This window comes from Falco rusticolus, chromosome 16 (genome assembly GCF_015220075.1).
Source record: "Falco rusticolus isolate bFalRus1 chromosome 16, bFalRus1.pri, whole genome shotgun sequence".
In the NCBI taxonomy this organism is placed as follows: Eukaryota; Metazoa; Chordata; class Aves; order Falconiformes; family Falconidae; genus Falco; species Falco rusticolus.
This window is the reverse complement of record NC_051202.1, coordinates 1,329,656-1,355,899: the sequence shown is the minus strand read 5'-3', so window position 1 is coordinate 1,355,899 and position 26,244 is coordinate 1,329,656. Positions and strand designations below refer to the sequence as shown.

Below are 26,244 nucleotides of genomic sequence, written 5' to 3'. Positions count from 1 at the left end.
AAAATCTTGATTGTAGCAGGGGAGAAGTTACCCGGACTCCTACTAAAGACCAGTGCTGGTGCGTGAGTGCTCTTCAACGTATTCACTGAGTTTTTACGAGCACCGAGGTGGCAGTTGGGGGCCCTCCAGCAAACACAACCATTTCTGCTGTAGCCACACAATTGTTTCCAAGTGGTACAGAATCAAGTGTCTGAAAATGCTGCTGTCCTGGGCTCCTTCCATCCTCCTGTTACCCCAGGCAGGCAAGAGGCCCCAGCAGGAGCCCCTTACCCTGTGATACAACAGCTCTTGTGGAGACCTCCCCAGGTGTTTCTGCACCTTTGGGGCACCAAAGACAGGCACTTCCAGGGAGCCAAAGTTTGCTCAGAAGCAGGCTCCTGCCAGGGAAAATGCAACGCTCAGGCAGGGCTCTGGCCCAACAGCCAGGAGCAGCGCAGCGTAACGCAGCACTTCACCGCGGAGAGAAGTGGAAGGAGGCACAAGACAAGGTGGGGTTTGGCCCAGCTGCAGGCCTGCTTCACCTCTGCAGCGATAAAGCAGAACAAGTCAGTCTGCATGTACAGGACTTTTTACCAGAGCGGCAATGGCTGGAATGCCCACATTGTGAGCGAGCGGTGTTAAACGGGCCACGGTCACCCCCAGGACGTGCCCTCTCGAGGAGGTTTTCGGTACTGAACGAACTCAAGTCTCTGGAGCTGAATTATCAATAGCAAGCAGGTTTTTGGGAAAGTGCAGTTGGAGATTTAGCAGAGGTCTAATTCATACAGCACTTAAACTTTGGAAACAAACTGCAAGGTGAACCTTGACTTCTTCTGAAAAATGTTAATAAAACATATTTCCTCCACAGGCAGATCTGAGGACTACTTTTTGTATGGAGTGCACTTTTCCATTTGCAAGCATAAGTTGGCAGCGAAATCCTTCTTATTGATGAGTTTCACCCCATCACCACCACTTCCCCATGAACACAAACGCATGCAGTGTTGGTCTCTGTGTTGGGAAGCATAGCTCCCCGTCATGATCTCATCTTTTTGAGCTGCTACTGCTTTATGTAAAGCATCAGTAACTGAACAAGCTGAGGCCCTCCCGTGTCCGGCATGTTCTAAGTCTGGCCTAGTAGCACAACATACCTAACAAGAAACAGAACAGCACCCTTCTCGCTTCGAGGACGTCAAGGTACAACAGCACAGCTGGTAATTACTGTCTGCTCTGCAACCACAAGCATTGAAATGGAACCACTTGAGAGGAGGATGTCACTGGTGAGACCCCGAGGAGAAACGTATGGCAGGGGCCACAGCCATGCCAGGCAGTGCTGTCCGTTTGGCACCAACTGCTCCTTGCCAGATCCCACTTCAGTACTGCAGCACCTGCCATTTACTCCCTTAAGTGACACCAAAATCTCTCCCCAGGAGTTTCACATCAAAGCTGTCACTTTCACCAACCAGTGGGTTTATTCCAAACACTTCCTATTTTCCAGGGCAAGGCAGGGACACCAGATGCTGGGACAAGCCCAGCTGCTCTGTTTAGAGGCCCTCTTCCCTGGGATTAACAGCTGAAAAACTGCACAGCCACGTACCATCACTAGAAACGAGTAACAAAGGCAACGCATAAAGAATAAACCTCTGCAACTTTTAAAAAGTCTTCCTTGCAAAAAAGTAAACTCCCCCCGCCAATGTTTACTGGAAGGAATCTCTTCCTGTGGCTTCAGATACCTTGAGCATGCTCAGAATCAGAAGCTACATACCACTTGGCGGAACATCCAACCTTAATGGAGTTTGTGATCCTGCCAGCCAGCACTTGCTCACATTAACTTACTCTCCTATCCTTTTCAAATACTTTACATGGTTTATTAATTTCTGTGTTGCCTCTAAACAACTTAACAATATCCTGTATGTTAAATGTACAACTCTGTATTTTTCTGTAAACAAACCACCTGGGCAACAGGCTGTGAATGCTGTCAAAGCCGGCAGAGCCTCACCTGCCCTCCAGTGCGCTCAGCCAAGCTCTTGCAAGCAGCCACTCCAGACCCCCAAAATATGCAGTACCACAATGCGGCCCCAAAAAACTCCCCACCATTACAACACACGCTTCTCTCCTCTAGTACTTCTATTACTATAGGCTTTCAGAGCTATTTAAAAACATGTGCTGAGTAAAAGACATACATAAATAACACCAAGTGCAACAGTGCAGCCATGCTCCCTTTTGTTTTTTTATTTTGAAAGGATTTCAGAATAATCCTTGCGCACCAGTTAAGCAAGATCTTAAGTCCTTGCTTAACTTAACTTACTTAAGTTACTTAAGTAACTCCGGACACCCGTCAGCTGTCCTGGAGCTCTACCCTGTAAGATGTCCACTATAGTAATGCAATGTCATGTACTGGACACCTCTCATGATACCCGAGAGCCATGTGGAACAACCTAGAATAAATACACAACAACCTCCTGACAGCAGGAACTGCAACTGCTGTTGCAAAGGTGAAAAAACACAAATAGTACAACCTTACAAGCATGAGTAGCAGAAAGATTTGGTATGAAAATTACTGTAACACACAGTTTAAAAAAATATTTTATTGAAGAATCAGCACATACAATAATGGGGAAAAGTGAAGCCACACATGCTCTTACTGAACAGAAAGAACAATGTTTCTCTGGAGGACTGGGTCCAGAAACTTTAAACCCTGTGAGGAGGCTGCAATAAAACCAAACCAATTGACACACAAAATAAAGCAAACAACCTAAAAGAGTTCTCCCACAGAAACAATCATCCATTATACAAAATACGCCAGTTCCCCACAGTTAAACACCTAACGCAGAAACATGCTGAAAATAACAATCACAAAAGGAATGTCCACTAAAAAAGTATCTGATGAAAATCTCACAACCCAAACCCAAAAAGTTGTCCTTTTTGTGGAGACAACAAGAGTTATTTCACCAAAGCGATGACACACAGCACAGCTCCCGCTGGTGCTGGAACTGGGCTTGGAGGCAGGCGTCCCTGGGCAAATGAGCTGGGCATGTGAAGCAGCAGCCAAAGAGCTGCCACACCCCTCCTGCCAGGGGGCTCCAGCCACTGCCTGGACCGCAAAGTGCCCGGGACCCCAGGGTGCTGGCTGGTCCCCACCTTACAGGGCAGCCCTTGTCCCGAAGGCCCATGGAGGCTGCTTCTCTCCGATAGTCAGGGGCTGCCCCGCTAAGCGAGGGGGTCGCCCCACACAGGCTGCCAGTGGAGCAAAAGGCTCCCAGACCCGCCACCTGATTACAGGCAGGTCGACACCCAGGGAGCCCCAGAGCTCGGCTTTCCCCCACAGCAACAGGAATGAGACTTGGCGGCCAGGCAGCGGAGCTTCACTGCCAAAGGCCAGGGGGCCGGGGCCCCAGCCCCGAGAACAAGGGGGGCATACACCTGGCCCCACACCTCTGAAAGGCCGGGGCCAGAGATACCCCCTGGTTACAGGGGGAGCCCTCCAAGCAGCTGCCACCCCACTCGGTGTGTGTGGGACAGGTTGTTTTGAATTATCTGTGCAGGATCTAGTTCTAAGGAGGATTAGTTAAAGACTTGGTGTGTAACAGCGGCTTTTTCTGGCTGATTTGCTTATTGCAATTGGTATGTCAGAGAGAAAGATTCCTAAATTTGAATTCTTAATCTCATCATAGAAGAAAACAAAAGTAATCTTGAATTTCATATACTTGATTTTGATGATAAAATAGGGATAGAAGAAGAGAGAACATTTTCATCACACTTGGGTCTGATGTGACCTGGATCTGCAATCTCTACACACCTGACTTCAGGTAGCAGATAGGGACAGAGGTGGCGTGTGACTTTTTAACCCATGATCTCTTGTCCTTTTCCATTGCTGAGGAGGGGCTTTGCGTACTGGTGAACATGAACTGGTTAATATTTCCTCATTCCACCTCATGACTTCAAGAGTTGTTTGGCTGCTTCTTGGATTTTGTCTTCAAGGGTGGTGATCCTTTGCCTAGCATATAGTAGGACAGAAGAGAGACAGAAGAGCATAAATGGTTACCATACATCAAACAATACCTGTGCCTATTGTATGGAAAAGGAATCCTATCAACAACATTAGTCCTATTTGCATAAACCATTTTCCCCACCCTGTTAGTCCCAATGATCGAAGAAGTGATTCCAACCAGGGATTTTGACTCCATCCATCAAACCAGTCTTTGGACTGCATTACTTGGAAAAGTTCTCCAGTTTGGCCAGCAACTTCCTTCATGTTCTCACATGCTTCCTCAATGGTGGTGGCAGCATTATGAATAGTAATACAACATTCACTTTTGGTGAGGTTTAACATTCCGCACACTCTTGCTCTTTCAGTAGTAACATGTGTAAAGCTAACTAACTTTGCAGGGCCGTTTTAGATACTTGATGTACTTGTAAATTTGGGTTCCCAAGAACATTTGTCTTGTCCAGTTACTTAATACATGTATTTGCCAAGTAATATTTTCTAAAAAAACCTGATGTCATTTAAGGGTTACACGTGGGATAAATATTTTCCAACATTAAAGAAATGGTCCTTCCCCATGTGTAATAGCTGGGTATTGCAACACCATGTACCACACAGTCTGGACAGGTCTGGACCTCAGAGCTCTGTCACCATCTCCTGTGTTTATATGGTACTGTAAATTTGAAAATTTGAGGGACACATAGTAGGCATTTACAACCCACAAAACAAACTACTTTGCTCTTGTAAGTTTAAGAGTGAGTAGAATCTGCCATCCAAATATCCCCAGGCCAAGCCCAAAGGGGTAGAACAGACCATGTCAGTACAATCACATTGGTTATGGAGCAGTAGCATCCAGAAATTGTTATCTACTTTCACACCTTTTATTGGTAAGTGAGGCCAGGGAACGCCCCAAAAATTCTGGGAACTAGTGCAACCTCACGTGAAGGGTGACATGTTTGTAGAATTTCCCAGTGGGATTTGGTATCCCCAACAGTTACACATGTTCTGGAGTAGGGTCCCGTTTTCAGGAAGGATCCAGGCTGAAACAGGTATGCTTTCCCATTTTGTGTTATTGTGGTACAATTTAGAATCTTAATGCAATTATGTATTACCAGGTTGTTTAGGACTGTTGGCTAGAATGAAGCAAGGAATATACTTACTGAGGAGGGACTCAACACCACTCATGAGTTGTTTCCAGCCCCAGGTCCTCCCCCTTATTGCTATGGGATTTGGATGAACCATTCTGGGTTCCATTGATTCCAGCTCAGAATTTCCCAGAGTTCTGTCACTTATGACACAGTATATCTTACTCCAAGGATATCCAAGCCCTGGCTGAGAACCACTTTGTTGACGTAAACTCATGCTTTCTTGCCCACATTTTAGTTTTGATGACAATGGGGGAATTCCTATAGTAATGTCTTTGCCCCATTCAAAATTCTAAGAGGAAGCATTTACCTCTCAGGGTTTTCCTTCAGGAAGCCACAAATAACGATTGTAACTTTCCCTGGAGCTTTCAGTATATTTCATAGTTTTGTTTATGTTGACCCAAACAGGTCCTTTCCCCTGTGAATCATCAGCTATTACTCTCACACCCTGGGTCAGGTTTACTTCCACCATTGTCTTTGAAGTAGTTTAGGTGCCCATTGTTCTATTTGGAGTGCTGCAGTGGTGGTCTAACTGGGCGTACTTTTTCCTTACTGTTTCTCACTGAGCTGCTCCTACCAGAGGTGGGGTGCCAGCAAGCACTTGTTTTAAGCAAAACAAGGAATTAATTCACCACTTCCCATCAGCAGGCAGGTGCTCAGCCATCTCCAGGAAAGCAGGGCTCCATCACACGTTACAGTTAATTGGGAAGACAAACACCATAATGCGTTTCTGTACCCCTTAAACCTAAGCCTTTCCCTTGATAATGCTTACCCTGTGCATCCTGAGGTGCCTCAGATTTTCCACAAAGATTGTCTGGTGGGTCCCCTCTAAGTTGCCTCAGCTATCCCCTCCAAAATACCATCTGTCCTCTCTACATTACTTCAGATTTTCCTACAAAAACAGTTGTTTAATACCCTCTAAAGTACCTCGCATTTTCAGCTGAAAATATTACTTCTGTCCCCTCTGTTATCAGATTCCCTGTCCAAAATGCTGCCTGTATTCTGAATTACATCAGACTTTCCCTCAGATATGCTCCCCCCACAAATCACTGCAGATTCACACTTCCAAAAAAAGTATTTTTGTTTCATCTAAATTACCTCAGGTTTTCTGTCAAAAATGTCACCTTTGTCTCCTTTAACTTACCTCAGCTTTTCCTTCCACAATGTTCACTGTCCCCCTCAGACAGCGTTACCCTGAGGTAATACAGACAGATTGCCTCAGATTTGACACCGAAACGGCCCTGCGAAGTTACTTCAGCTTTCTCCCCTACAAAGCTCACTCAGTTCTCTCTGATTTACCTCAGCTTTTCCCTCAGAAACTCTACTGAAACACCGCGCCGTCCTCCGAGGCAGCAGTGCTCCGGCCTCCCGCCCTGCGCGCCCACGGCAAGAGCCCCACGTCTGCCCCGGGCGACTCCTCCACCTCAGCGCCGCGGAGGGCGGGGGCGGGGGGCGCCGGCGCGGGAGGGCGCTGCGCGCGCGCAGCACTGGCCCGGCCGCCATCCCCGGCACCGCGCTGTGACCCCTCTGTGACACAGCCACATACTGGTAACTCAGTAACTAACTCAGTAACTCACCTCAGGACGCTCGCAGCCACCCCCAACCCCCTAACTCAGCTTAGGACACTCACAGTCAGCGCCCCCCCCCCCCCGCCTTCCCCACACAATTCACCTCAGGACACTCACAGCCTCCTCACCCCACCCCATGCTTCCCCCTGTAACTCACCTCAGGATGCTCACAGCCACCTCACTGTGACTCCCCTCAGGACACTCACAGCCACCTTGGTGACACAGCCACACCACCCCCACCACCTGCCCCCCCCCCCCCCCCCGTGACTCCCCTCAGGACACCACAGCCCCCTCTGTGACACAGCCAGCTCCCTGTGACTCCCCTTAGGACACCCACAGCCCCCTCTGTGGCACGGCCACCCCTCTGTGACTCCCCTCAGGACGCTCACGGCCCCTCGGTGACACGCAGGGCACCCCACCAGCTCTCCTGCCCAGAACTGCTTTGTGCACATGCCACAACTTCTGGCCAGAAGCTGGCCCTACCTGCTGCCTCTATCCCCCTGCATCATAGATATCATCTGTCCTTGTTCTGTCCCCACTGCTGTCATGCCTGTGTGATGTCCCCCACCTCCAGGACCTGGCGCAGCACCTCTAACCTCCTTCCCACCCGCCCTTCCCAGCCAGACCCTGGTGGAGTCCCTACATTTCACTCCAGCCAGCCACAGGCTACTCCAGAGCTCAGCTTAACACAAAAGGCCCTCTTATTTCCTTTATTTTATTTATTTCTTAAAAAATAAAAACAAGCATTATGTGTTCTGATGTGATTTGCCCAAGTTTTCAACTACATGCACCCACTTATGATGATTTTTACAAAAACACATCCATTTTAATCTTTTCCACGTTTGTGCTGCTGTTTCCCCATAACAAACGCTTTGGCAGCACTGTTCCTCTGCCAGTAATAATTCCAAAGGGAGTATGCTACTTTGCACTGGAACGCATGGTCAGAAAGCTCTGGAAAAGTTAAGGAAAAAAGTCTGGCTCCCCATACATTTTTAAGCATTTCTGTGATCTTCCCACCTGCACAGAGGTTACCACAGCAGCAAAACATAAATTTCCCTTTAAACAAAGTCCTAGGTCAGGTTGCAGCCCTGTGGGCGATCCCTCAGGGATCCTACCTGACTGGGCAACCACTGCAGCCATTTTGAGGGGTGAGACAGACAAACACCAGCAGCCTCAGGTCAGCAGAGGCACCAGGGGTAAGTGATCTCCGTCTGTAAAACTTACTCAGGACCCTCTAACACCACAAGGCTAGCTGCTGGCCATGCCCTTTCAGCTTGCTCAGGCAGCCACAAAAGGGGAAAAAAAAGAACTTTGAGCATTCAGTCAGTGTACTTTGAATACTGGGTTGGCATTTGAGTCCCCCCTACTCCATCATCTCTCTTGGCACAACAGGTGGGAAGAGGGATTGCATGGAGGCTCTGAAGTCCAGGATTATATTGCAGCATCAAGGGTGAGGTGGTGAGCTATCTAGTCATCTCAGCTCGAGGGGACTCAAGAGGAACCCCTGAACAAGGCAAGGCAGGACCCCCATAGCTGGTTCATTAATTATCTTCTCTGGAGATTCTTAGCACTCCTACAAGTTAAAAAGCTAATGTTTAGCAGAACTAGAAGCTCACATCCAGGCCTTGGGTGTCTTCTACCAGGTTAGAGATACTGTGCCAACTTGAAATGCTGCATCATTGCTAGTTCACTCTGCTGACTCAGGTGTGTTCCTATATATATATATAATTTATTATTTTTAAGGAGGAACCTTTGTCCCAGCAGGTACGTGCCGGACAGGCTATCATTTGTGCTCCCGCAGCTGAAAGAGCCAGCACAAACAGCTCCGTGTGTGCCAGCAGATGGGACTAAAACCCATTTGTGCATTGATCTGGACAATGCCTTCATTGCCAGGTAACCCACCAACATGTGGATCCAGTGCTACTCAATGCAAACCAGCACTCTGCTACAGCTACACTTTAAAAAGGTACGAGAAATTTTGTTGAAAGGGAGCAGTCTCAAGGCAAGGGACAGCTTTATAGCAGGTAATACACAGATACCAGCAGTGACATACAATGCTGGGTCTGGCAAGGTAGCTGTCTCTTTCCCATTGTTTTTCTAAGCTTTTCAAGGCATTATTTTGCGCCCAGTAACACCCACAAGAGACACTTGTGCCTGCAGCAGTTGAAAAGACCTCTGGCCAGGCAGACAGGCTGTCTGGAAAGCTCCCGGCCCACGCTCTGGGGCAGCCCAGGACACTGCTGACAGCCCCCCACGGCCCCAGCACTGTTGGGAAAAGGAGCAGCACTGACACCCAGCAGAGTCCTGAGGAAGGCAGGCAGCTCAGCCCCCACACATCCACTCAAGCCTCCGGGGTCAAACCACTGGCAAAAGTTACACAGAGCAAGCACACTGGCGAGTAGACTAAATAAAGCCAAAGCAAGCTACTAACACAGGCTTAACCACCCAACGGGCATCTCGTAGCTGCAAAGTGCCTCCCTCTCACCCCCAAATTAGACTTTGCATCCCCCAGGACCATTTCTATTGCTTGATAAATCTGGTCCAGAGAGCAGGCTGCCAGCATACCACACCAACCCAGTGCAATTACTCCCCAATCTTACCAAGCACAGGGAAGATTTATCATCACGGTCTCTTACTATATTAAGTTACAGGCAGACCAGCCTCCCTTCAGCAATCCCCTAGCCTTCCTCAAGGTCTCCAAAGGTCTCCTGAGCTCGCAAGTGGAGGCAGTACTCTGCAAAGAGGTCCCAAAGCCATACTTGAACAGCGATCCTCTACAGCCTTTTTAAAGCACCCACATTTCCCCAGGCATCAAGCAATCTGCTTCCAACAGTAGGCATTGCATCACCCAAGCTAAGCTAAGGCACCATCCCCTTGTACACCTTCCACCAGCTACCTCACCCTCCTGCCCAGGCACAGCTCCCACAGGCATTACACCACTTCCGAGACCACCCAGCCTCGCTAGCCCTCCCTCAAGCACTGCAGTTGTTCACTCAGAGCTAGAAAAGCTCGATGAATATCCTGTCCACCCCAGGTAACCACTATAAATAAAACACAAGCTCATTTATAAGGTCTACAACCCCCAAAGACCTTTTTAGGAACTTTTACTGTTTCTGAAAACTTTCAGTCCCAGCCTCCAGCCAAGTATCTCTATCTACCTGTTTTTCTGTGAGGCTTTACTCCTGAACATAGCAAGGACAACTCCAGCTCCCCCATACCAGACTGCAGCACAAAGAGAAGCCTCTACCCATTGCTGGGAAGCTACTTACAGGGGTCCCAGCTGCATTCCTGGGATGCTGGGGGCAGGAGCCCTCACTAGCAGCAGCCTCATGGGATGAGGGGCTATTAACAGCTCCCAGGTGCAGCCCAGCCTGATTTCTGGAGCAAATCCATTAAACTTTGCATTTATATAATTCTGAAGTTGAATTCTAAACAAAATATTTTAGGCCTTTTACATGCAAAAATGCTGTCACTGTAGAGTATATGACCTCTCCTAGATTGCTGAAACTGAGCCCTCTGAGATAGTCTTGAAACCAGATTATAAAACATGAGATTATAAAGATTATAAAAGAAGCTTATAAGCATGAGATTATTAAAAAAAGTGAAATTGCTATTTAACTTCATATGCTGGCTTAGAAACCTTTTGAACTAGTATGTTTCTCGGCTTTTTATTGCAAGGATAAAGTCAATAATTTGACTTTATTTACTATGTTTATTTACATAGGCTATTTACATACTTACTGACTACATTTTTTTAGTATAAACATAAAATGTGTTTATTTACATAGTTCTCTACAAGAAGTGGAGGGTGTTTGTGATGAGTCAGTCCTAAGGTGTGTCATTTTACTCTTTCCATGGAATAGATTTTTTTTTTTAATGTTGTAAATTTCTGTTTTGAAGAGATTCAGATTTCAGCCAAAAAGCGTGCTGGGCAAGATACTCCAAAAAGCAGTGTTTAGGATCATGACCACAATATAGGCTAAGGCTGGGAATGTCATTGGGATCTGTGCAGCTGTTACTCAGAGGAAATGTGCATGTTTCTGTGCATCTTATTCAATAATATTTTTTTTTGTTGCTTGCTGTTTCTTCACTTAAAGGATATACTCTAGAGGTATTTCTGAGGCTACGCATTAGTAAACTGAATAAACCCCCCAAAAGCAAGTTATTTGCAACCAAAGGAAAAATGAAAAGTTCTGTTGGCGCAAATCAGAGGCAGGGACAGAGAGATGGGCAAAATGAGAAAGGCAGGGAAAGAAATAGATAAAAAACATATACTTTCAGAAGAAAACATTGCTATTATAATCGTGCATGCACATAGACACAGGGGAGGCTCTACTTACATACAAACACACGCTTAACAAAAAGGGCATCACAAAGAAATGTAATCTGCTGTTCGCTACAAGTATAGTAAATAAACACTAGGAACCAAACCACAGCCTATTTTAATGCAATTCCAGTCTGTGGTGCCAGACCAGGGCTATATTTCCAAAAGTATATTAGAAATAAATCAGAAAAAGCTCCATTCAAAGGAAGCAAAGCCTTGTAAAAATTAATCAAGCAAAGGGCCAATGGAGACCACCCTGAAGTCTCTGTGTGTCTTCCTTATGCAAAGCATGAGCTTGATAAAGTTAGCTTCTTCCTCCATTCCCCTTAATACCACATTCATTGCCTTTGCTGTGGGGATCCATGAGGGAGTTTACACTGAAACCAGCTGAAAAGAGTCAGAAACAGCTTTAATAGGGGGAGGGGAAGAAATCAGCTCCCTGGCCTGCGCAGGTGAGTGTGAGCATAGGCCCTTGCACCTGGCTGTATGTATTTAATGGCTTTCCATGGTAGAGGTGGTCCCTCTACCATGTCAACCAGTCAGCATGGTTGGTCTTGTGCGGTATTTTAGGGTGCCTGGTACTCTCAGTAATAAAGCTGCATGGTACGGGTAAGTTGGCTTTTGTGGAGGGATGTGGGGGAAGCAGTATGATGTTGGTAGTCCCTGTGTTAGCTCTGGTTTGTACTGGGAAGGGTGGTTATTCTGCTAGGAAGCACCAGAGGGTAGCATTGTCTTTTGCTGGAGTGTGCTTGTAGGAAGCAGCCTAGTGCTGCCGTTTTCCCCTAGGTATTGGGACACTTGTTGGGGTGGAGCAGGTGGATCCTAAGATTTAACCTGTGGTTAAATATGGGAAAAAAAAAAAAAAGCACTATAGAAGCTAAAAGTCCTATGATTTGTTTGTGGACTGCAGTCTATTGGTAGGGTGGGTTTTGTTTTTTGTGTGTTGTTAGGTTTTTTAATGATCCTTGGATTTTCAGGGTTTAGCCTTGCCTTCCCTAGTAGGGCAGACGTGAGCTCTATGGACCTGTCATGAGCTGTACAGATCTATTTCATGTCTATGCTAGCAGGCCTAAGTTACTGAGGCAGGGCTTTAGTGAGGAAGCACAGATTTCAGTAGGGAGGAGTGACCCTAGCTGTACAGAAAGAAATTAAAACATGCTGCTCTCTTAGATGCTTACTAGGTGAAATGGTTAAAAATAATATCAGTACAACTTCTGAAGGCTGGCAAAGTGTATGTAATGGATTCCATGAAGCTGTACAGTTGCATCTAAGGGGCAAGGCAGACTTCAGTGAGGAGTGTTGGCAGGGAGAGAATTACAGCGCTGCTGAAAAGCCAGACTGGTAGTGTCTCTAAAGTCTGCCTTCTCTGTCCCAGGCTTTCCAGGGCCAGCAACATTGCTGACATACCTGTGTCTCACGGTGAAGGAGCGAGGGGCTTAGAACTGGGAGCTCTCCTGGATTGCCTTCCAGGGCTAACGTGTCTTTCTGCAGGTATGGACCAGGCTGAGAAGGACTCTGAACCTGCCTTGATGGTTGGTTCCACTGTGCTGCCTGCCTGGCTGCAGCTCAAACTACCTTGACCTAAAAAATAATTTCCAGCCTCTTGTTAAACACAATCCATAACTGTTCTTTGATCACTTAAACATTTTCCTGTGCCCCATCTAGCCAAGCTCTGTCTCTTTGGCACCATTTACAACTCAGAAAAAAATTCAGGCAGCAGAAAACTATTGTTTCCTTGTTTGCAAAATAAAAAGAAAATAACACTTCCCTGGTGGAGGGGCATGGGGACCTTGTTTGCCCTGCTTCAGCCTGGAGTGAGTTTTTATGGACAGGTTATAAACCCCTGCACAGCAAGCTCTGTAATGTTGACAGACCTTTCAGTGTAGCTGCTTTAATACCTCTGGTCTGACAGCAGCAACACCATGCATCTCGGGGGACAGGATCAGAAGCCGATGGACATTTTTTGCTATTGGCAGGCTTGTGTACACTTCACAGAGGCCTTTATCTTGCTAAGGAAGTGGAGACCTTTCAGTGCCTCTTGATGGGGAGGGGGGAGGAATTCAACATGAACAAGGCAAAACCATTCCACTCCTGGCAAAGCTGCTGTTCTGCTCTGAGCCTCTGGTTGCCTGCAGCAAGGACTGCTTCTCTGTGCTATGGAATAACGACAGTGTCTTGCTTCAGAGGTAACTGCATAATTTTATACCTACAGCAGAGCTTGGAATCCCTCTGTGAGTGGCATTAATGGAAGGCAGGCCAGATACTAACAAAGCGCTGGACACCTGATTTTCCATACAGTTTAATGGCATGCAATGGCCTACTTTTACCTAAGCGATGCTGGAGTGTGGTGAACACCTCATTTTGTCTCCTACTTGAGGCATTGTGGAAATACAGTAGCTTTCAAGATTGCTGAGCAATACTGGCCAGGGGCCCTGGGGTGAGGGAAACGACCTGACTTCCCCCTGGAGAGGCTCTGGAGAGCTGTTTTGGGAAGGTGAGGGCTGCAGTATGCCATGCTCAAGTTCCGCATTTTTCCATGAGGGGGAACTAAGTCAGAACTGTGTTAGGAACAAGCAGAATCCTGGCTGAAAGGTAGCTTGGACTCAGGAGGTTTCATCAAAATCTATTTTGCACTGTATGTGTGCCATGGCATTGCCTTTCTCAGCCCTTCTAGTTTCCAGCAGTATTGGAATACCATCACTCCAGTTTTAGTGGCAGGGGAGTAGGGTCCCTAACAGACCATGCTCAAGTAAGGTCACGCTGTCTTCTGCAGATTTGGGGGTTGCCTGGAGTTTGCAAGATGGGGGCAGGGAGGAGATATGCAGAGCCAGCATGGTGCCTATTTGCCCCAGCTGAACACAGTCTCAGTGGTGAATCCTGCTGGAGGCTGGGTGTCTGGTACCTGGCTCCATATGGAGAGTGGAACCTTTCTCTGTGGCTGGCAATTCAGATTCCTGCTTGCTGGAAGCTGGGGAATTTACTCCAATTTCTTTGCTCCTGGCTTGTAAACTTTCTCCAAGGAGATACTTGGGGGAGAAACCAGTATAGTATGTAAGGGAGAACCAGCCAGCAGGGAGTGATGGGGTGAACCTTGCTCCAGAGCTGTCACTGGGCCAGTGTCCAGTCACTAGTGTCACAGCGCTGAGGACCTGAAAACCTCTATGCTCCCTGTGCCCTCTGGCTGGCACGTTTTCTTCTGCAGCTTTTGGTTCTTCCTTATCGTAAATCCTGTAGGATTTAACTTCTAGCTACTGATCCTTTTGACAGTAATGGACCATTAACTAACTAGACATAAAATTGAAAGTGTAAATCCCTGTCCCTTGGGGAATTAGAAAGCAGGTTTAGGATGCAGGCCATGAAATGCAGGAGTTCATTGTAATCGCAAACGAGGCCTGATTAACTCTGCCTGCCCGGCATTGCAGGTCTGTGCCAGCTGATGAACAAGAAAGCAGAAGCTGAGGCTAGTACTGCAGAGCTATTTGCATCTGCTGGAGGTAAGCCTTTAGTCTTGGTGCTTGTTTATCCCATTGCCAGGGTCTTCCCTGTAAGACGGTGAGGGGAGTCTGGGCTGCTAAGGAATTATCTCCAGAGACCGACGCTGTCTGTGATTGCAAGCTTGGTGTGTTTTCCTGTTTTGGAACAGGTTGAGAAGGGAAGACCAGGAGCTTTGCTCACATCAGAGACGAAGGAGGAAAAGAACAAGGGGTGTCTGCCTCAGGGGAATGGCCCAGGCTGCTTCCACCAGGGAAAAGGATGAGATGATGCAGCAGCTCTGCAGGTTAGTGTGTACTGAGTCCAGTTCCCAGTGCTTTCCCTGGGGTCTCCAGTGGTGGGACAGGGCTCTGCTATGTATCTGTGGGAGTGAGTCTGCTGCTGACTCTGTTCTCTAGACCTTGAGATCGGTGCCCACCGATTAAAAAAGTTAATTACCTTCCTCTTGCAGGAATGACTCTACTTTCAAGGTCTCCCAGGCCCTAATCAAGCATCTTCCTTTGAAAGAAGCTTTGATTTAATTGCAGTAAGCTGTCATTAGAGCCAGGATAGCCAGGTCAGAGGGGGATGAGTTCAGAGACCTAACTGGGCTCTGCTTGTGGTGGACAGAGTGGTCCCAAACTTCTCGGGGATAAGTGACTAAATCAGAAGAGGGGGAAATGGGTTCAAAAGCAGTTTCTCTATGCAGAAATTAAATATCTTGGGCAGTCTGAGTACCACCTGGAAATTATACAGGTTGCAGTAGAAAAACTAGCTACATAAATGGAGGCTATTTAGTGTTGGAACAGTGTAGGAGAAGGAAAGGACCTGGCCCAGATTATCACTGGGCTGTAGATACAGTTTTTACATGATTTGAGCGCTCAGTAAGAAGTAGTTTGAGCCTTTCTGTGGACTATGTTCTTTCCTCAGGCTGTGCTTTGCAACCAGAGTTAGAGGGTAACTTGCTCCCCAAACACAGAATTCTCCAGTAATCCATTGTAGCATCTGGGCTTTGAGAGAAGCAATGCTGGTGGGGGACTGGCAAGCTGCTGGATGGCCATGTCATCTGCTCTCACGCTGCCTCTGAGGCTCCTCTGAGCCTGCAGCATGAGGGACTCCAGGCATGGTGCTGGTAGTAGGCAGGGCTGGGGGTTACCTGTATCGCTGCAACCCGCATGAGCCCTCCTGGGAAGTGAGGTGCTGGCCCCTGCACGCCTCAGCCAGCCTCACCATGTGTGTATGCTCTGGCACTTCCCTCCTTTCCTTGCAGCCCATAGTCATGCTCCTGCAGCTGAGCTGCATGCTGGTGCCTGTGCCATTCATCATGCCAGCAGCACAAAAGCAACTACAAAAAGTGTCTGGAATTTATCACTCGTGGCAGGAGCTTTTGTCTGTAATAAAAAAACATTTCCCCCTTCTCTCTTCTAGTGCTTTCCCCCTTCTCTGATTATTATTATTATTAAGAAGCTTAATGCCATATGTCTTGCTGTTTCATAAATAACCCCTGTAATCAAACAGCACTGGGTAAATGGGCAGTCCAGCTTGTGCAATTTGTTTGACAAAATGAATCCAGAAGAATATGAGTCTGTGGAGGAAAGACAAATAGAGCAGCTTGGATGAATGCGTTAACCAAGAGAAAAACGCCTTGGCAGAGTGGTTGATGCTATATTTATCCACGCAAATGTCACTCAGGGCTAATTTATTAAAAATAGAGTGTAGAGCTTGCTGGAACGGTCAGTGTCTCTTGGGAGGGACTGCAAGAGACACAGCTCTGCCAGGGTGATGGAGGGGAGCTGGGATCAGGCTTGGCCTGGAGGTGTGAGGTCTTTCTGTGCTGTGGGGAGGCAGGCAGTGCCAAGAGGCTAAAGGGACCTCACCCTCGGCTAAGTGACTCACGGGCTGCAGCAGCAGGGCTGGTGTTCACGCTCCTTATATATATTGGCAGAGCAAGTAGCCCTGGTCTAGGTGCGGGCATACCTGAAGATAGACATTGCTGCAAGGAGAGAACATTCTAGTAAAAATGATCAGCAGGTACTTGGTGACTCTTTGATCTTCTGGGCTTTTTTCATTAGTTTCCTTGGAATTTTTGGAAGTGTTTAGTAGACTTTTCATTCAGCAACATTCCTTCCCTGGCGTTATTGGTGCATTTGAATTGCTTGTGGGGAAGCCAGGAGTCCAGACTCACTGTTTTGGGACTGAGCAGGTCAGAGCTGGCTACTGGCAAAAATGTTTCAGCCAGAACATCCCTGGTTCCAGCTGGGAGACCCCAGCCAACCATGGCTCCTTGCCACTGCTGGCAAATGACTTGTGGCTGGCCAGGGGATGACATTGCCTGGCTGGGGGACAGGCGGAAGAGGAGCCAAATTCAAGCCCCTGTGGGCTGGGAAAAACTCTGATCTGCAGGGGAAGCTCAGTGTCTGCAGCTGGCACGTTGCTGAACTTTAGGCTGGACCTGGCTGAGCTTTATTTGGTTGTTTCCTGCAGAATGCTAGGGCCAGAAAGGGCATGCTGGCGAGCAAACCAGGCTGGGCAAAGATCTCCAGCCCTGCAGGATGCTCAGTGCAACAGGAAGAGGGGCTGTGGGAGGCTCAGCCCTTGAGCACCCTTTGAGGCAGCAGGTATGTGGAGAAGTTTTGCCTGGGTTTGTTTTTTTTCCAGGGCTTGCTGTGCTCTCTTCCTGGCTCTGCCATGTGGGAAACGTGACCAGGCACCAAGCTCTTCTCTGCTTATTGTGGGGCACGGGGTGTTTTGTTCCCCCTCTGCAGCTAAGGGGGAAGTGAGGTGGAGCCAGCCCCAAGTGTGCTTAAGCTGCAGGCAGGGCTGGTTCAGCTGCAGACCCCCTGAGCCTGCTGACTGAAACACCCAGCTGCCTCTTGCTGGAATTAGGAGTATCCTGGACAACCTTGTGTGCTTTCCCAGGCAGGCACTTAGTATTCCCTGGACAGGATGAGCCCCAGGCTGTGCCTTAGGTTACCTGCATGCTGGGGTGAGCCTGGGAGGGCCCTTTAGAAGGAGGTATCTTTGCTTAAAGATGTCTCTGCAGTCCGGGCACATGCACACACATGAGGTGCCAGGAGGAGAGGCTGGGCCTGGAGCATCACCCAGGTGGCAAGAAGAAAAGGCAAAGTGCCCCTGGGCTGGTGGTCCTGGCAGCCAGCCATCATCAGATCACAGGGAGATCCCACAGAGCTACTGACTTGGGGCTCAGAAGATCTGGCTCCCAGCTGGGTGTGACCCTGATAAAATCACAGAAGATACGGGGTAGCCAAGATCTGAAGCTGCAGCCCTTTCCCCCAGCTCTGTCTGACCCTGGGTGGCATTCCTTTTGTTGTCTTTCTCCTCTGGGCAAGGTGCAGACCCTGTGTGGCTGCTCACCTGCTGCTGACCTCAGCTAGGCTGCCTTTTCCTAAAGCTTTCCAGCAGCTAGTGTGGCACAGCCAAGGCTGCAGGTCAGGTTCCCCGCAGGTGCTGCTACAACAAGGGACAGGTGATGGCATTCAAAGGTACCCCGGCTGTAACTGCCTTGTTTCCCTCCAACCGCTTCAGTTTTGCCGGTAGAGGCCTTGATAAACACCAAGCACTGAGCTTGCAACAGTGAAAGCCTTTTGTCTTTCTGAGAATTCCTCCAGTCCTTCTACACAAGGAGCAGAGTGCATGCATAGCTGCAGCCCTTTGGTGTGTCTGGGTTTGTTGGGAGGAGATCTGTGCCTTCCTGAACATCTGTCTGCAGCTGGACTGCTGCTGCCCGTACCCTGCTGATGTGCCTGAGCAGATGACTGAGCTTCTGGGTGCAGGAAAAACCTTAGATAGGCCTTTAGTCATCTCCTGTGAGGTTGTGTCTCTTCACCAATGCTATCTGCAGTCTCTTCCCTGTGAAATCCACCCCAGAACACAGTGAGAGCCCGCCTTAGGCTGGGGAGTGCTGCAACCTAAAGGAGAAAATCCTTTATCCTGCAGCAGGGCTCTGCCTCCTCTTCGCCATCAGGCGGCAATGCAGGCTCTGGTGACCGGCAGGATTGGGATGCGCCCAGAGCAGAGATGAAGAGGAGCATTTTTCATTGATGAGAAATATCTTGGCTACTGCTCCCTGCATCTCACCTTTTACAGACTTGCCCCGTGCCCATGTCAGCTGAAGAGCTGAATTTTTAATCAAAGCAATGATCGTGCTTTTAGGTACGGGGGGGGGGGGTGGTGTGCGTAGAGGGGGGTGTTTTCCTAGCTCCTCACCTCCTTCCTGCCCTCCCAACACCCCAGCTGTCTCTGCTCTGACTTTGCAAACACAATGCTGTCTTGCAGGCTTGAAGGGAAGCCTGTGGGGTGACCTGCACACTGGGATGCAAGGTGGAAAAAGCAGAGGCCGTTGCTCCTGCAGACCTTCGCTGGGCCTGAGCTGTATGCCGAAGGGAGAGGCAGGCAAAGCTGCAGTGCAGGTGGCTCACGTGTTGGACTGCACATCCACCAGGAGGGATGCTGGCTCATTAGTCGAGGAAACACCTCTCCTGTCTGCTTCCCTCCCCAGCTCCAAGTGGGAGCGCAGCCCCCACCCCCGGTCCTTCTCTCCATTCCTGGTGTGTATGAGTATTCTTTTTTAAGTGGCACGCTGAATATTTTAAACAAACACTGCTTAAAATCTATAATTTATGGGCAAAGCTTCAGAAGAGGAGATCAGTCGTCTCTTGGTGCTGAGGGTGGCTCTCCATCTGCAGCAGCCCCCACTGCTCTGTTTCCAGTCAACTGGCACAGCATAAGGGATTAGCCTTGGGCAAGGCAGCCACTGAGCAGCACCCAGAAAATTCCCAGCTCTGAGGGAAGCCAAACTGAATTGTCTTCTCTTGCAGGCAGAGGCAGCTCTAAGGCCTCCCCCAGTGAGAGCGCCCTGTCCTCCCACTGGTTTGCCTGGAAGTAGCTGGCTGGGCCCCAGGGTTTGGCTCAGAGCTGGGCTATTTCAGCCTGTGCAGCTCTTGGGGCGTAGCATGAGGGATCTGCAGCCTTCCTTCAGCCCATCTTGGTGCAATGTCTTGGCTCCTGCTTAGGGTGATACAGCAGCTTTGCAGCACCTCTGCCTTCTCCTGCCAGCCACTTCTGGTGTTTGCGCCAGGACCGCAGTGGCAGCTCCCACCTCGTCCCTTACCTGGCACCGTTTCAGCTGTGGCTGCCCCTTCCCATTCAGTTTTCACCAGCCCTGCATCCTTTGGGGGGTTGCTGGGGTCCGGGGGTCGGGGGAGAGTTTGGCCCAGGGAAAGGAAGGGGACGAGTGCAGAGGAAATGATGGCTGTTTTTCGGGGTCGCTGCAAAGACAGCAATCTGAGAAGAAGCCTACATGGGCTTCGAGTTAAAACCTGAGGGAGTCAGGGCACAGGTGAGGAGCCCGAGCTCAGAGAGCCTGAACTCTCAAAGCTTGCAGGCTAGACATGATGGGGAATTGGAACAGGACCTGAACTTGAGCTTAAAGACACTGCTGAACAGTGGGAGACCCCATGTCATTGGGAGAAGACCCTGCCTCTGCTCTCTTCCTTGCCACTGTGCCCCTGCGTGTTCCCCAAGCTGAGCTGCATGGGGGAGGATCCCAGGCTTGTTCGTTAATGGGAGTGGAGAGACTTTTTGCTTCGATTAATTAGTTTGCTGCTCTTCCCCATTTTCAGAACCATCTTTTATTCATGGCCAAGTGGCGCAGACACTGCTGCTTGCTGCCTTCTCAGGATGCCAGCATTAATATTTCATCCCGGAGCCTGCTCATGCTGAAGAGAACTCATGTCCGATGTACCTGCCTCTTCCCACCAATCTCCTGCCCTGGTGCAGCTCACATTCCCCTTTCCAGCTGCAGAGCGGGTCTCCCTGTCTCTTTACAAGCTGTATGGCCTCTCCCTAGCTCATGTTCCCTGGCAATTAATGTGGCACACTTAGAGCTGGGGCTTCCAGCTCACTTTGTCTTCTGTGATGCTGGGTAATCAGCCCTGTGCAAAGGGTGTCTTGATTACTGTGGCAACAACGGGTTCTGGGAGCAACTTGTTTTGACATAAACAGCAGGGAAGGGGAGTAAAACATATTCTTCTGTCTTTCTGCCCCTTCCCAGGAAAGCAGGGAAGATGGGATCTATATTTCATTTGCCAGAAGAGCAGTGCAGTGCTGTGGCTGCAACCTGGGAGGAAAGAAGGCTGCTGAAGAAGAAGACCCTGGCTGTACCTGTCGGAGCAGCAGCAGAAATGATGAAAAGAAGCTGCTCTCCTGTTTCTTCACCCCTTTCCCGGCTCCTGTGCATGCACTCTCAGGAGTGAATTAGCTCTGCAGAACTCCAAGGCCAGGAGCAGCCTTTACCTGCAGCTTCCGTGGCCCCAGCAAGGTGCTCTGTCTGAACAAGGGCAGGCCACAGTGCAGCCGTTTGGAGTGGCACTTCATTTACTGAATGGCAGCTCCATAATCCTCTTCAAATAAAAAGACTGTGAAGTTTCTGTGCTGGGAGCTGGTGGAAGGTTTTGCATTCAGGCAGGTGGCACAAAGGAGTATCTCCTTGCTGGATGTAGGCGTTTCTGGGTTTTGCTTGAGCTTTGTTATTTGTTTGTTCTTCACTGGGAGTTTTAAGGATTCTTCAGAGGGCCTAATAGCTCGTTCCCAGTTGCCCTCTTCAGGACCAATATATCCTACGCGCACTGTATTTGGAGCCCTCAGCAATACACTGATCTCTGGCTGTTGCAGTGGATGAGGCAGATTAATTAAGGTTCAATTTGTTACAGTTCAGCTGTAGTTTCCAGGGGTGCCTTTCATGCCAAGAGTGAGTCTATGGATCGGGGAGGATGTGTTTTTCCTCCTTTCCCACCTTGCAAAGGAGGGTGGGGTGGCAAAAAAGGGACTCTAGGGATTTTGCACAGGTGAGTACTCAGGGAGGAGGTTGGCATGGAGCTGTTAAAGTGAAGAGTTGATCCTGTTTCCAACAACAAGGTATATTTGTCATTGGGGCTAGTGCTGGCATACATTCTCCCTGATTAAAGTGCTTGTTCTAGCAGGCGAATGCCTTGCAAGTCTTGTGGGATGGGAGGAGAGGGGAGACCTCACCAGGTGATCTGTGCCTTTCCCTCTCCACCTCAGCTCTCAGCAGAACCAATTCCTAGTACATTGTCTATCTCTTCAAGAGCAAGCTAGCACAGTAGCTCATGATCTGCATGTCCCGAGCCTTCTGGCTCAGTTAATAGGCCCTGCCTGCCCTGCAGCAGAGCCAAGTGCTTTAGGAGTCACCAAGCCAAAGCATCACCTTAAAAGAGGTCCCAAAGCTGGGGTGGGAAAACATGTCAGCTCCAAACTGAGATGCTTTTGGAAAGACCAGATGTCGTTACTGGAGATTCAGAGTCCCTGTGTTTGCCCCATGGCTAAAGGAGCGTGGGAGGAGGCACGGATAGAGAGGAGAGCTGGGAGCAACTGTTCTGCAAAGGGTGGATTGTTGGAGAGCACGTGCACGTGAGTGTGCATTCATACGTGTGTAGAGGGGATGTGTTCAATTAAGGGAGTGTGACTACAGGTTGCAGGATGTGGAGGCTGCGCGTGGCAGAATCTCCACAGCCTCATTAAACTCTCATGTCCAAATTAAATGTCAGATTTGCATATCGGTTCTGTGTTTTCAGGACCATTATGCAGCAGCCGGGAGGAAGCGCGTGGGCGGGGGTGCTGTGGGTACCCAGCAGGGAACACAAACCCTGATCTCTGCTTCATTGCAAGGACACACCACAGGAAATGCCCAGCAGGCTGGAGGAGGAAAAGCTGGTGGCAGAAGTGCCTGCAAGGCAGCGGTGGGCTGGGGGTTATACTTTTCAGGGGGGGGCAAGCCTGTACTTTTCACTGGTGCAACTTACCAAGGAGGGCACAGACCCAGACCAGTTTGCCCATCACTGCCTCATTTTATAGTTGGGAAAACTGAGGCATGGGGAAAGGGCGTGATGGATTCACCTAGCAAAGCCCTTCTGGGGATGAAGCACAGGGCACAACATGTTCCGGCCAGGTGTGCTGACAGGAGCAAACTGTAGGGTACCCAGCACTTCTGCAAACCAGTCCTTTCAGGTGAAGACCACCTCAGTCCAGCCTGATCTCCTTGAAGAATCTGAGGTTCAGCGAGCCAGTTCTTCCTTCCTCTGGAGAAGGATGCATCCTGATCACCCCTCTGCGGTGGGACCGCTGGCGATGTGGCCGCACCGAGGGGCAGCTGAGCAAGCCCTGAAGCCACCCAGAGGAGTGAGTACTGTGCAGTGCTCTGCTCGTTCTGGTCCTGGCTGAGAGTCCAGGCCCAGCTCCTCTCCAAAGCTGTGCAGTAGCGAAGAGATTGCTACCTCGCTCCTGGGAGCCCTGTAAAGGCAAGCATGTGACGTTTTAGGGATAATTAGGGACTAAGCTTGGTTTTACTGAGTCAGGGCTCTCCTACGGCTACCTCCATTCCCGTAGGTGGAAGAAAGTGCTGCATGTGATGAGCAGGGTTGTACTGGAGCATCCAAGCTGGTCTTTGGCTATGGACAGGTACCCAAACCAACTTCTGGGGGTTTTTACTACCCCCTTGCTTTCAGGTGACAGAGGAAGGGCACTGCACTTCCTGCGTTCTGGTTGTACAGCTTCACCTCCAGAAAGCCCTTTATAATTTCCACCAGGCTGGATTCCAGTAAGAACTTGTTTTAATCCAGATTTAATTACCTGTAAAGACAGACAAGCCTCTTCCTTGCCTCTTGGGAAGCCCAGCCAGCAGGGTAGCTTCAGGTATTGGTACAAAGCCAAACTGCAGCCCAGGTTGGCGAGCCCCTGAAGTGCACAGGAATTTCCATCGTGGATGGAGACAGATGAATGTGTCAAGGGACTGAACTAAGCAGCACTCAGAATCAGCGGTACAGCACCTGAGAGAGGCAGATCCCCCTTCACGGGCAGTAGGAGGTTTACTGGGCTTTGTAGTTGAATGCCTATAATCCCACAGAGACTTCTGCCAGAGGTCTGGTTGCAGAGCAGTGGGTGGCAGCAGCAGAAAGATGCTTCCTAACGGTGTGCTGGTAAATGAGTAGCTAAAAGCAGGACTGACTGCAAGGTAGCAGGACCAGAGCAAAAGCTGTCCTCTTCACCACCCTTCCTCAGGCAGGACCAGACTGGAGGCTCATGAAGGATTAGCAAGATTAGAGACAGCATCGTTTATAGGGGGAGGTGAGGCAATGTTTCTTCCTCCAGGAAAAAGATCATGGTCACCTGGGTATGCTGTGGTGCGTTGCCCCAGAGTCCCTGCTGGGACCTGAAGGAGTCAGGCAGACAGTGTCCCTTCAGACCCTGGAAAGAGATGGCAGGGGAGGAGGAGGAACAAGGTCTCTATTGCTCTGCAAAGCCTGTGCCTTGCTGCCCTGCACATCTGTGAAACATGACACATCCCTAATGGGCCAGATGCAGAAAGAAGCTGAACATCCTTAGAAGGTCAAATTCAGATGGCAGGAAACCCTCCTGGCTAATTCTAAGACACAGAAATGACAGGGCCTTCATGACAGGAGGTGCCTGGGAGGCAGAGCAGCATCTGAGTCAGCTGTCTCCAGAGAAAGATTTGTCAATGGCTGGGCTAGTTTTCACCAGCTCCACAGCTGGTGGCAGTTTCTACACTTCATGCGAGAAGCATCTTGTGTGGCTGGCATGCTGGTCCCTGGAGGGGAGCCAGGGGAATAAGGCCACTCCTTTCTCACTAGGGGTTGATGCCTGTGGAGCTTACCCAAGCACTCTTTTCACTGCAGTACCATTTCCCCAGGAACAAAAGGGGCCCAGCATCAGGAAAGAGCCTGCAAGCACAGGGCTGGGGCCTGAAGGGTCTGAAGCATCTTCTCTGGCCGCCTTCCCAACACATGCATGCCTGTGAGGCCAGGCTATGAGTGCAGCTCTGCAGCTCACCACCTTACAGCAGGCTGCTAGACAGGTAAGGACAGCATACTTCCAGCGGTGTCGCTCCTGATTTACACTATTGTAAAGAGAAAGGATGCAGCTTTGATTAAACCTTGTTCTGAGTGCTGGGAGGGACAATGTGACGGAGTACTGGGATGAAACTCTGAGATCTGTCATAGGCTCCCTGTAAGTCAGTTGTATAATTCCTCCTGGTCCCCGTTCTTCTAGCCATAAAAGCTGGGGTATGCCCTGCCTTGGCTATGGGGAGTACAAACCTTTCAGGGCTGAGACTGCTCCTGCTGGCCATTACAACATCTAGGAGAGTAATGGAATTCCACGTGCTGATCTGTTGACTGCTTCAACACTGATCCTGGGCTGGCAAAACTGCCCATGGAGGAAAGCTCACATTTCCTTTCTGAGTCTCCAGCTGTGAGGCAGCATCCAGCTCCCTCAGCCCACGGTGGCGTTAACCCCAGCAGCCTCTGTGCTCTTCAGGCATTCCTTGGTGTGTTCTCTTCCCTGCCAGGAGGAATAACAGCTGCTCACTGCAGCAGGGCAGCAGAAAGACCCGCGTGCTTGCTGAGTGGTGGAGAGCATCCTTCATGGCGCAATGGAAGCGGTGAGCCTGGGGCTTCTGCAGGCAGGAGAGCAAGCCGTGCAGGATGGCTGGGGTCACAGGGCTCCGAACAAGAACAGCGCTGAGCTTTTATGCGCAAACCCTTTTATGCTTGCCTCTATTCATGCTGGGAAGGAAACTGCTTTCTCTGTATCCATCTCTCTGTCAGAAAATCCTTAGCCTATGGATAGATTTACTCTCTGATCTGTAAGCTGTTTAGCACCAAGCCTGTCTAATGGAAGGAGGTGAATGAGTTTGGAGGGCTTTATTGGCAGGACAGTGCTCTGGAGAGGAGGTTGGCTCGCTTGTTATTGATGGGACCCTTCACTGGTGGAGACAGTCTTGAGGACGGGGAGCCAGGCAATGGTGGATAGCCCGAGATTGCAAACTTGGCTGTAGGCTTGACCCTGAGGTCTGCCACTGCCCCTCTGCCCTGTACCCATGGGCAAATTCCCAGTATTTGTTTTACTTCTGTAACAGTTGCCCTTCTGTAAAATGCAGTGAAGTGTCCCTCACTCTCTATGGAAGGTGAAGCAGAAGTCTCCTCTTCCCTTGTGTGTAAGGCCCAGAGCTACTTGACTACCTATAAATAAGTAGACAGGTAGGTGGTGAAAAGGACACCGCAACAGAGTGCTTGCTCAGCCTCTGCTTTCTGTCATTGCAATGACGGTGTAGACAAATCCTTGGCTCCTTTGGCTGGATTCCCCAGAGACAGTTGTTAATGCTGCTCTCCCAGCTCTTCCACTGAGCTGTCTCTGCCTACTGCACTCATATAATCAGAAGTTGTAAAATCACTGACAAGTCCATAGACCAGAATGGAGATTACATGCAACATTAAAATTAAAAATGGTCCAGACTTACCAAGCTGTCTTCATTAGCCAGCTGTGTTTTATTTGTGGCTTTTACTGCCAAATAAATAATCTTTCAGGTGAGTCAGTTAAACTGCCCTCAGAAGCAAGAGAAGGTGAGGGGGGAGAGACAGTTTTGCATGGCCACTGGGGATTCTGCCACAAATCAGCCAGTTTGGAAACCACAGAACTGGTGTAAAATCGGGATGAAAACCTTAAAAACCCACCGTCACTCCCTGCAAAACTAAACAGAACAGTCCCTTCCATCCTGCGGCAATGCAGAGCAGGGTTCGGCGCCGAGAGTAAATTCAGTCATTTGATCCTCTGCCTCCCTCACCTTCCTCACAGCCATTCGCTGGTTCTCTTCTGCATTCACTTGGTTCCTTAGTTTTGTTTCTGTCCTTTTCTACCAGACTTCTGGCTTTAGGAATGGTC

At 49.4% G+C, this 26,244-nt stretch overlaps 1 long non-coding RNA gene across 1 annotated transcript; it reads right to left on the bottom strand.

The window, feature by feature from the left end:
• Positions 1-2,630: 2,630 nt before the first annotated feature.
• Positions 2,631-6,515, bottom strand: LOC119158205. Its single transcript, XR_005107807.1, has 3 exons — positions 6,406-6,515; positions 6,251-6,300; positions 2,631-3,973 (listed from the first exon to the last, which is right to left on the bottom strand). It is a non-coding gene; the product is annotated as an uncharacterized LOC119158205 (long non-coding RNA).
• Positions 6,516-26,244: the final 19,729 nt, after the last annotated feature.